The sequence below is a fragment of the Amblyomma americanum genome, chromosome 1, assembly GCF_052857255.1.
Source record: "Amblyomma americanum isolate KBUSLIRL-KWMA chromosome 1, ASM5285725v1, whole genome shotgun sequence".
Taxonomy (NCBI): Eukaryota; Metazoa; Arthropoda; class Arachnida; order Ixodida; family Ixodidae; genus Amblyomma; species Amblyomma americanum.
The window spans coordinates 352,206,472-352,217,846 of NC_135497.1; positions in this window are offsets into that span (position 1 = coordinate 352,206,472).

The window sequence follows — 11,375 nt, forward strand, 5'->3', positions numbered from 1 at the left end:
ATCGTCGAGTGCAGACTCCCTGCCTCCCATGTTATGAGCCCTTCACACTTCTCGGTGCGGTTGCATACTAAATCATGCCTGTCACACATGTCCTGTAGCATGCTTCCTGTCGAATCCGTGTACCCATCCAGGTCTTCTATGTGTGCATTCATGTCGCCTAATATAATTATCTCGCCCTGTCCTCCTAGCTCATCAATGTCGCTTGCAATACATTCTAACATTTTCCTGTTGTCCTCTTTGGCATTAGCCCCTGTTCACAGGTATACAGAGCCAAGGAGTGTTTGCTTGCCTGCCACTGTTCCTTTTAGCCATAAATGTTCCTTGCATCCCAGTCTAACCCTTTGAAAATTCATACTTTTATGAATGAATGCCCCAATTCCACCTCCCTTTATGCTGCCCTCTGTTCTATTGCAATATTCCCATGCGTAGTCTGGGTTACAGGGTGGTTGCTCCATGTCTCTAAGATGTGTTTCCACTAAACCATATACCATTAATTCCTCCTGCCTTAACTGTTCTTCTATTTCCTTCCATTTCAGTCTATTCCTGCCACCTTGCATGTTAATGAAACCTATATCTGAATTAACTTGGCCCTGGCGCTGGCGTCTCTTTCTTCCCCTATGGTTCCATTGTCCCTTTGATCTTAATTCTTCCTTCTCTACACTGGTTCCTTCAGAGCTCTGGGTCCCCCCAAAAAAGCTGTTGCCTGGCGACCTATCCTACTACCCACCCTCTTGCCAGTGGCACCACCGTAGTGGATGCCATCCTGTGCAAAAGGGTGGGGCCTAACCTCGTACACTTCCCTGTTGACTTCCATCACCCCGTATCTTAGTCGTCGACTCAATAGCCTAATTACCCAATTAGCCTCAACGACCCTCCTTTCCGTTTCACGAGCCTGCCTCTGGACCTCTGGGATTGTGCATATGGTCACATGCACACTCTCAGAGGCCTCTCTAAGCCTACGCATCCCCGCCTCCAACTGCGTCTCAAGATTCTGGCTCCTCCCCTGCAGCACATCATTGAGACCAGCATGGATAACAACAAGGTGTTCGCCATCCATGCTGCCCACCACCACCTCCCGATCTTTGGCCATTGCATCCACCATGCACTTCCCCGACTGAGCCTCCACCTGCACCCGCTTGTCTGCCTTCACTGCCATCAGAACGCCTCCCTCAACCCTCGCTACGTTCGAGTCCCCGACCACCAGAACCCTCCTGCGCCCTAACCGTTCGCTTCCTAACTCCATCTGTTGGCCTCCGGATCGCTCTAGCTGACTCTCCTGCCGCTGTACGCTATTGTCGCGAGTCTCCATGCCCGCTTTAACCTCTTTCATCTCTTTCTCATTTTTCTCACTCAATGCTCGCTGCGCTACAGCACTGTAGGATCGACGAGCCTCGTCCCCCACCTGACACTTCTCCGAACTGGGGTGCCCAGCCGGCCGCGACCTGAGCGCTGCAAGCGTGGGCCCCCTTTCGCAGCGCCCTCTAAGCTAGCAACCGGTTTCCAAGGCACCCCCCCCCCCCCCCCCCCCCGAACATATTGTGCCCACGAACGGACGGCGCTCTCGCGCGTGGCAGGGGGAGAGTGTCAACACCTGAGTATGTTATTCTTACACCGTGCTGACGCCGAAGCGGGTTAAACGTGACGTTGGGCAGGAGAAACGCGCTCACCGAAACTGACGGTAAAAGATGCCTTGCAATTTCCAAGTCATGCTACGTTCTGGCTTTAAGATCGCCTCTACATCGAACTTTTTTACAGCGAAATGACCTGTATAACCAAGGAATGCACATGTCCCGGCCGAATTCCTCTTTTATATATAATTTGAAAGCTTCTACAGTGAAAACCACTGAATTTGCCTGTACTGCAATGAAGGAATTAAGCTAGGCGTTCCCGGCGGCTTTGTTGCTTTACAACGAATGCACGTAGCCAAGCTGTCATTGCCCTCCGCAATTGCCACTGAGTTGCGATGCATATATGGAGCGCCGGTCGACAACACAGCAGACTGCGCGGGAGAATCCGAACTAGCTTTTGCAGGTGGAGAAAATGATGCAGCTGCAGAACCGCAAGATTACCCTTGTTGTGGATATTGTGCTGCGTACATGTTCCCGTTGCTGGAGTACGTGAATGTCATTTTCTTGCCACCGAATTGCACTTACTGCCTGTTGTATCCGTTAGACCAAGACATAAATACGTTCCGCCAAGGCATGCTACCACACAGGAATGCTGTAAGGAATTCCGGCTTTTAAACCTCGAACGCAGGGTTCAGCTGCCAACTAATATAAACATTCGCCAAGCCATTGATATAGAGCCAGCCAGGTGGAGCGTGCTACGGAGCATGCTGTGAACCTCGCTCTGATAAGGCCGGCAGCGTTTGCACATATTCCATCAGACGGAGTGTCCAGGAAAAAAATATGCGACTTCTTTCATTAATTAAGCATTTCCACAATTCATGTTAAATAAAAATTTTCTACCCGCCGCGGTGGCTCAGTCAGTGGTTAAGGCACTCGTCGACTGAGCTGGAGTACCCGGTTTCGAGCCCGACCGCAGCTGCCGCGTTTTGATGGAGGCGAAACACAAAAAAAGGTGCCCGTGTGCTGTGCGATATCAGTGCGTTAAAGGTCCCCAGGTGGTCGAAATTATTCCAGCGACTTCCACTACAGCACTTTATTCCTTTCTTCTTTGACACCCTCATTTATCCCTTCCCTTCCAGTGCAGTTCGGGTGTCCACCAAGATATATGCGAGACAGTTACTGCTTCATTCCTGTCCTCAAAACCTGCTTCCTGTCCTCAAAACCAATTTTCCATTTTTTTAAATTTTCTTTGCTGAACATGCTAAGCTTGCTCTATTCCCTGCGATACTGCACACGACCTTTACAACGAAGGAACTTGTGTAACAAAAGAATTTCGAGGCCCGCAGCGCTTCGTTGTAAGGGCGTTCGACTTTACTCGGATACGACTCCAGAACGAAGCAGGAAATGCCCCTCAAAGGAGGCCCTCCATGGCTCAGCGCGACATCGTAGGGTGTGGTGAATGTGAGCGGATTAACAACCGCGTTCGCGTAGAATTTGGTCAACGCTATTGGCTTCTGTAGCTTCGTTCTTGAGTTGTATACGACTATTATTGCGCTAGCAGAGATCGTTAAAGAAAAAAAAACACCGGCACGCAATGATATCTTGTGTCTGTACTCCTTTAAATAAATATCTACTCTTGGCAGCAAAGCAAATGGACACTGAAGTGACTTTGAAGTTCTTTTGTAGGACAGCTTATTAGTGAAGTCAGCAAATGACGAGCGCGACAGCCACGGTCTACCATGCTTAGCATCCACCGACCGAGTTAATCCTAAGGCAGGTTTCAAGAAATAAAATTTGTAATCCGCTATTTTGGTCCACTAACTTTTAGCAAGAAAAACAGGACAACGCAGTAGCCACAGCATTCGTCGTAATCTGACCTATGTTTCGCGTTTCGTTCCCTCAGACGTACCGTCGCAAGCAGAAGACAGGGGACAATGGGAGCGGTCCCCTGGCTGCTCAACTCATACTAGCACAACGGCACTACGATGGACAGCCACCCTTTTAATCACCATAACAGCGGGTGTCTGGCGTCGAGACTCGAGCAATAAGCCCACACGTCGCTCCTTCCAAACTGGCTGGCTGCTTTGCCCGTTCCGACGAGGCACGCAACAGTTCAACCCTAAACCGCTCGAGGTTGATGCGCGTCACTGGTCCGGCGTATTAAGGGGCCTCAGGTTTGGTTTGGTTTGGTTTGGTTTATAGGGGTTTAACGTCCCAAAGCAACTCAGGCTATGAGAGACGCCGTAGTGAAGGGCTCCGGAAATTTCGACCACCTGGGGATCTTTAACGTGCACTGACATTGCACAGCACACGGGCCTCCAGAATTTCGCCTCCATCGAAATTCGACCGCCGCGGCCGGGATCGAACCCGCGTCTTTCGGGCCGGCAGCCGAGCGCCATAGCCACACAGCCACCGCGGAGGCTAGGGGGCCTCAGGAGGTGAACAAAGCAGCAGGGCAGCTCTTAATAAGGCAGCCGTGAGGGAATGCAGAACTAGGCCATGTAGAGTGAACGAAGCGTCAGCTGCATTCTCCCAGAGGTCTCATATGACCTTGAGCTCATTTTCCTGCGGACGTCCTTAATTTGGTCCATTAAATTTTCCCGCCAATAATACCTATAAAGTTTACCTATAAAGCAGGTGTGTATAAACGCTGTCGCATGCCCTGTACACAAACAAGGCATAAGCAACAACTCATGAGGATGCAAATTACTTAATTGATGTTTATTTGCAACACCAATGTTCGACTGTGTTTACACACACACATTTCATAATTTATCAGCGAACTATAAATCATAACAATATAGGTCATCACACAAAATACCACACAAAAAGGCTCCTTCTCTAAAAATGTGCACGAAAGCTCCATACATGGTTGCGCATGGCTGTGCATGTGGCAACACCAATGAGGGACTTTTTTTTTTGTCTCCACATTTTGTGCTTGCTTGCAATAGTCCCCACCCCTAACACTCCCCCTTCTCAGAACCTCTAAAAGAAAGTCATTGAGGATTGAGGAAACAAAAGTATTTCCTTACAAACAAGTAGCACCATACAAAAATGCACCATACAAAAGTGTTTCCTCACAAACAAGTAGCACCATACAAAAATACTGGCACACACAAATGTTCTTTTACCAAACATCCTTTTTGCACATTTGTAGCCACCAATGAATCTCGTTTAACGTTTAACCATAATGCTGGCAAAGAATAGTGCAAATTTCCTGACATATATCTGCAACGAATTCCTTTTCATGCAACTGCACACAGTTTTATATATACACAAGCATAAAGTTATTACTAATCTCCGTTAGCCCTTACGTGGAAACACAGTAAAGTCACTACTGACCAGGCACCACATATGATCAATTAGGGCCAATACATACGTGTATGACTGCATTCTAGCAACATACAAGATTAATATACAGCACTGATATTCTGTAGCACTAACAGCCACAACACATTGCACACTAGGTGATACCAAACAGTGCTATGGAGGCTGTGGTTGCAGTTAAGACAGCACATCAACTACTGCCATTATACTGCTCCTTAAGAATTTTACAACAGGCATCCATCTGCTTAAAGAGACCATAAACCCAACTTTTTAGCCTTTAGATCAGTGCATGTCCCACAGCGTCCTATCCTCTGTGTCTCCCTTGAAACATCTTCTGATGCACTAACTTGTCACCCGAAAAGACATCCCACCTAGGTCTGGATGAATTCTGCATTCATTTGGGATGCCCTATAGTCTGCCTATGCCGAAAAAAAATCACAAAAAGCTTCTTTTTGTGTTCACATTCCTCAAAGACATCACCTCTACACTATGGAAAAGTGAATATATTCACTGCAGCACAGGGGCAGATTTGTGGGTCTTTCTTAGAGGAGGCAGTCTCGTTTGAACCATGTATTTCTTGGACATTTTTTCCCCGAAAAATGGGCTTCAGCATGTTTTTCCTAAGCAAAATTTCTTACCTGAGGGAGGAGGTCAGTCACCCCCCCCCCCCCCCCCCTCCGCCCTGACTCCCCACCCCTAAAATCCACCCCTGCTGCAGCACAGCGTGAGTATGCAATGTGAATTGGCAGTGCTCCATGCCACAGTGAACGTGTTAAATTAAAGAACAAGAAAAAAGACTAAGTGCACAATATTGAAATGGGACCTGCGCATCGCCAGAGGTGAGCGCATACCCAGCCTCAACGGCTGCCGTGCCCTTTCGCGGCAGCAACGCGCAATGATCCTCCGCGCGCGCGTTGGTTGCGTGTGGCCCGGGGTACGACGGGTGCGACACGGAATCGCGACGAGTGATGTGTGTGATGGATGCGGTGCAGTGGAGACAATGGAGCACCTACTCCTACACTGCACCGCGTTCGCTGACGCTCGTCGCGATATGCTCGCGGCCTACAGAGCGCTGGGCATCTTCCCGGACTCGCTCGAGACGCTCCTGTGGCCGCAAGGCAGTGCGCGCACCCGCGAGCGAACCTTGGTGAGCCTGTGTGTATTTCTCGAACAGGCGGGCTTGACGTCCCGCCTGTTCTGCGCCAGGTAGTACAGTGCTGTGACTGAACGCTTCGTGTGTGCTACCTCGGACGCTCTAACAGCTGGGCGCCCCACACCAGCTGTTGCGTGCAAAGTGCGGCGCGCGTGTGACCATTGACTGCCGAGTTTCCCGTCATCAGCACACGCGCGCCGCGAAGACAACTGACATTTTGACTGTTTGTGTAAATAATGTATATAGTATATTTATTTTGCATTTATAGTGTTCATTTTTATTGTTTTTATGCAGTGTATATCTATTTTATGTAGTGTACTATTTACCTCCCCCATGTCTTTCTTCTGTCCCCTCACCTCTTTTATTTCATTTCTCCCACCTGCCTGCTATCCTTTCTTTCCGCTGCCCCAGCTCAGGTGCCGCCGCACGTGATGGCAGATGCCGGGGCTAGCAAAAATCTTTTACCTTCCTTTTATGTTATTTTAAATAAACCACTACCACCACCCACCACCACAACGGTCCCGCCCAAAGAAAGCCATGCCTGGTCGGAGAGAGCCCCAGGAACACCAACCAGCGGACCCAATTTTTGTCGTTCTCCTCTGCGCACGCGCGCTCGCTCCTCCGCGCACTTCCCGTGCCTCCTCTTCTTCCGCGCAGGGAACGGCGTTGGTCGGCTTACGCCTTGCCCTGGGCGTTTACTCACGTAACAACTTTCCACTAAGGAGGGGGGGAAGATGAAGGAAGAGAGAGTAGTGCGATGCAGTGCGACGGTCCAGGTGTGTTCGAGTCTAGGGAGGCCAGCCAGAAAGTACGGCAGCCTCAAGTGATGCCGTCCCACGGCAATGGCCGCAGACTCCAGTGCAGCGAGGCGGGGCGAAAAATGTCGGAGGGCTGCAGCACTGAAGCAGTCAACCTAGTCGGAAAGGACCTGGCATGCTTTTCGAAGACGTTCTTGGCGCCGTCCCAGCAATGCTTGTGGCATCGATCTCCTGCTTCGCTTTGTAGTCGACCACCAAGCCGTACAGGTGTTCTTTGAGCGTGGTCATGTTCTCGGCGAAGTTGATGAGGATTTCACCGCTCGTGAGAGACTTATTGTCTGGCACCTGCAGGTCTTTGGCTACGGGCGAGCGGGGTTCTGAAATATCAGGAAAGCCCTCGCCTCTGGACGGGGACGAGGACTCTTGCGATGAAGAAGCATGTGGGCTCACAGATTCCGCGCTGGTGCCCTCGAGATAGCGTCCGATGGAGTAGTCGACGGTGACCCACACCTAGGAGGAGCTCCCTGCTGTTCCTGTACATCTTGCGGCGCTCCCCTGATGGGGCTGCATTCCTTGAGAAAGGCATCCAGCTCTTCCAGATGAGCCACGGGGCATTCTGGATTCAGGTTCTTCTCAGGAACATAGCTTGATTTGCGGTAGGCGTCATCCCGTGGTGAAGGTGTTGAAGTGCCGTTTGATACCAAACTGTCCAGATAGATGGCGGAGCTGCTTGTAGGTGCTTCTCCCACATACAAGAACGGTGAGGGCTCCTGCTCGCCTTCAGACAGTGGTTCCATTAAGCCGTTCACCTCAAGCTTAGCCAGCTTTTCGGCTTCGACGATGCTGTTGGCCTGCGCCTCTTCTATCTGCTCCTGATGCTCCGTGTTCACTTCTGGAGGTGCATCTCTAGGCTTGCCCTCTTCTAGATTTACCGTGACAGACGAGGTCGCTTCCATGTATACAGTCTGGAAGAACACATTTCGAAACTTGTGGTCGTGCCATTCTTCTTCGGATGGAGACGGCATATTGGCATTTGATTCAGGTTTACCTGGAGAGATGCAACGTGGGCTTGGAGAAAGGAAGCAGTCAAACTGTTCGTTGACTTCAAAGTTTGTGAGCTGGGTGAAGGCGCCTGCAGTCGCCGAAGAACGTCCTACATTGGCTAGGTTCACTCCGGTGAGAGAGGCGGCAAGCATCACATGGTGCTGGACAACTGACCCCACGCTGGCCTTCAAGCAGGCTGCATCGACCCTTCGGGCGTTTGCAGGACAACTGGGCGTGGCAGGGGAACAGTCACATGTATCCAATTCACCTCCACCTCCCGGCCGACGCACCATCCTCTTCCGCTCACGCCCACGCTCGTTGCCACCTGCAGCCAGCTCAGTCCTTGCCCCTTGCTCACCCATTGTCCTAACTGGTTGGTCGGGCGCTGCCTCATCGCCACAGACGCCATCCTCTCGTTCCACCTTCTCCAGCCGCTCGAACAGCCGGTCCACTCGCCGATGGAGGCACTCAAAGGCAGCCTCCAGCGCCGGGGAAAGGGGCAGGTCGTCGGAATGTTCGAGATCAGCGGCACCGTCCGCCGCGCCGTGTGCCACGTCAGCCTGAGGTTGGCCGACGTCCTCGGCCGCTGCCGCAGCCTGTTTCTGAACGCGGGTGACCACCATCCCACCGCTGCCACCAAAATGAAACGGGACGACGGTCCCGCCCAAAGAAAACCACGCCTGGTCGGAGAGAGCCCCAGGACAGCACACGGCGGCCACTAATCATTACCTTCGTCTCTGCGCGCACTCGCTCCTCCGCGTGCTCCCCATGCCTCCTCTTCTTCCGCACAGGACACTTGGTCGGCTTACACCGTGCCCTGGTTGTTTATTCCCGTAACAATATGAAGAAAGAGTTGCTTTTCACATGATTTATGCAGTATAGATAGTATTCCTGTGATATCACCAGTCCCACTTGAGTGACACAATGCCAGAGGTGGCACAGTTGACACCATTGCCACAGCAATCACCAGAAATTTTGTACAGCCATGCACAACCAAAAAGACACACTTGAGGGAAACTCATTGCTTTTACCCTTCTGCTCCTTTTTCTGTAAATGGCTAACGTTGCAAAAAATAGCACAATGCTTAAAGTTAGTAAAGAATGCACCCGGGCATGCTGCTCCCTTTGTGCCAACCAAGCCCAGCACTGTGGCCACTTCTACAGCAAGTCCAACCCAACCAATTGCACCAGTAACACAAAACGGTAGGTGCTGTGATGTAGGCGACTACCCCTACTAACTGAACTGTCACATATCGCAGCGTACCATCTAGGTCAGATGAAGTACAGAGAGGACAACTGAAGTAAAAGAAAAGAAAAAAAACATTGAAGGGGTATTCACATAACATGACACGAATTTCTAAGCCAGCTGGCCAGCTGTTATAAAGGAGTCACGTTGTTTAAGGGGGGACATGGGAATCATGTCTGTGTAGAGCCTTTCATTTCATTTTTTTTTCTCGGCAACGGGAGGGGAGGAATGTAAAACTTGGGCATTATTACGCGACAGCGTCTACAGCTCCTTCGGTCGAAAAGCCGTCGGCGTAGCAGTAGTCGGCACCGCGTGTCGGAAACAATTGGGGGCTGCGTAAAAAAAAATCGCATCATGGTAATTTCTGGTTCTAGTGATTTATGATTGATTGGTGTGTGATAGGTTATGGCGAGTTAATGAAATCCCTGTAACTAATAGATTAAAGAAATGAAAAAATTGAAAAAAGTAGAAAAAGGGGGTTCAAAGGTGTAAAATGCTCAGAATGAAAAAGCCAATGCTTGATTACGGTAATTAAGAAAATTCAGTGTGTAACTGATCAATTAATTAAATTAAACAATTGGGAAAAAATGAAATATGCGTTCAAAGGTGTCAAACCGCCCAGAATGGAAGGCCTAACCCACAACGCTATTGCGTCATACCCTTAAGACGGAGCTTAAGAGTCCTTCAATTTTTTTCTTTTAACTCGAGCTATTCCACAAAAAAATTTAATAATTCAGGTTTTATCACCTTTTTTTACAGCAAAAGTAATTTATTGTCGGCACATGCTTTGGTGCACGGCAGAAAATGCTCCCGTTTACTAGCTCATTATATTTATCCACAACACCTACAATAATTTTCCGTATACAGTCTGCACCCAGTGTATTTGTCCGCAGGGCTCAATTTTAGCTGAACAAGTTTTTTTTTACTAGTTGTCTGCACTCGGTACATAGTCCACACCCAATGTATAGTTAGAGTCCTTCGTTTTCGGGTTTTATTTTTCTGAAATTTACGGGCTAAAAATCGGGCAATACCTTTTCGGCTGAAATTCGGGTACAAATCGGGTTATTCAGCAAAAGGTTCCATAATTCGGGTTTTACAGGCCACATTTTGTAGCGGAAGCCAATTCACTAAAAGCGCTAGATTTTGTGTGGAACAAAATTCTCTACTTTTCATACACTGATTTGTAAACAATACAGAAATAGAAGGTTGCACTAAAAAAAACCTTCTATAAAATCAGATATTTTTTTTCTCATTTATTATAATTATTTCCCCGTGCACATTCTCATCTACTGTGCAGCACTTATGAATCCGTGGAACACCCATCTGCCTTTGTGCACTCCAACATCATTCGTTCAACGTCAAAGTGATCATTTTAAACAGGGAAAAGCCTTGCAGCAGGATGCCGTTAGAGCAGGCAGCACTTGATACTGATGTCAGTGAGACGTCTGCTCAGTACATGCGCTTTTGCTTTGCACTTCTGAAACATAATGTTCGAACTTGGCCTCAAATTAAGCACCGCCATAATTAAAAAGCCTCAAAAGAAGTTTAAAATGACCACTTTATTGAAAAAGCCCCTATGGATGTACACATAAGATGTCTGCTAATTAGCCTGCAGTGTCTTCAGCTTTGTCCACGTGGAAACTTGAGTTTCCTAGAAGGCTTCATTTTGGGTAGAACTCAGGTTTAACTCAGTTGTTAAGAAATTAGCTCAGGATGTAAAGATTAGGCAAAATCTGGTTTTACACAAAAATGAAGAGCCCTATGTATACTCCGCACCAACTACACAGAATCGTGCTTGGCATTTCGTGCTACATTTAGCGATATTGAAAAAAAAAAATTGCTGTACAGCTTGCACCTACAGATAGTCCGCAAAGACCAAAATTTTGAACTTTTAGACATGCATAGCTCATAGACTGCACACCGGAATTCATGGCATATGGCAGCCTACACCATAAAACAGCTAACCAAGTCAGATATGTTTTCTCATATATTACAATTATTCCATCGCATACATTACCATAACCTTGTGTAGCACTTCTATGTCCCTGCTGGAACTGCCTGCCTTTGATTGTGTACTACAAGGGCATTCAACATCACAGTGACCACTTGAAGTGCTCAACTGCCTTGGAGCAAGGCATCATTAGAGCGGGTAGCACTCTGATGTAAGGTGTTTAAAAATGTCAACAATTAAATGAAAACGGCGTTCTAGAATAAGCGCAAGACGCCCACTATTTTCTGTGCGGTGCCTTCAGCTTTGTGCAAAGAGAAAATCTACTTTTT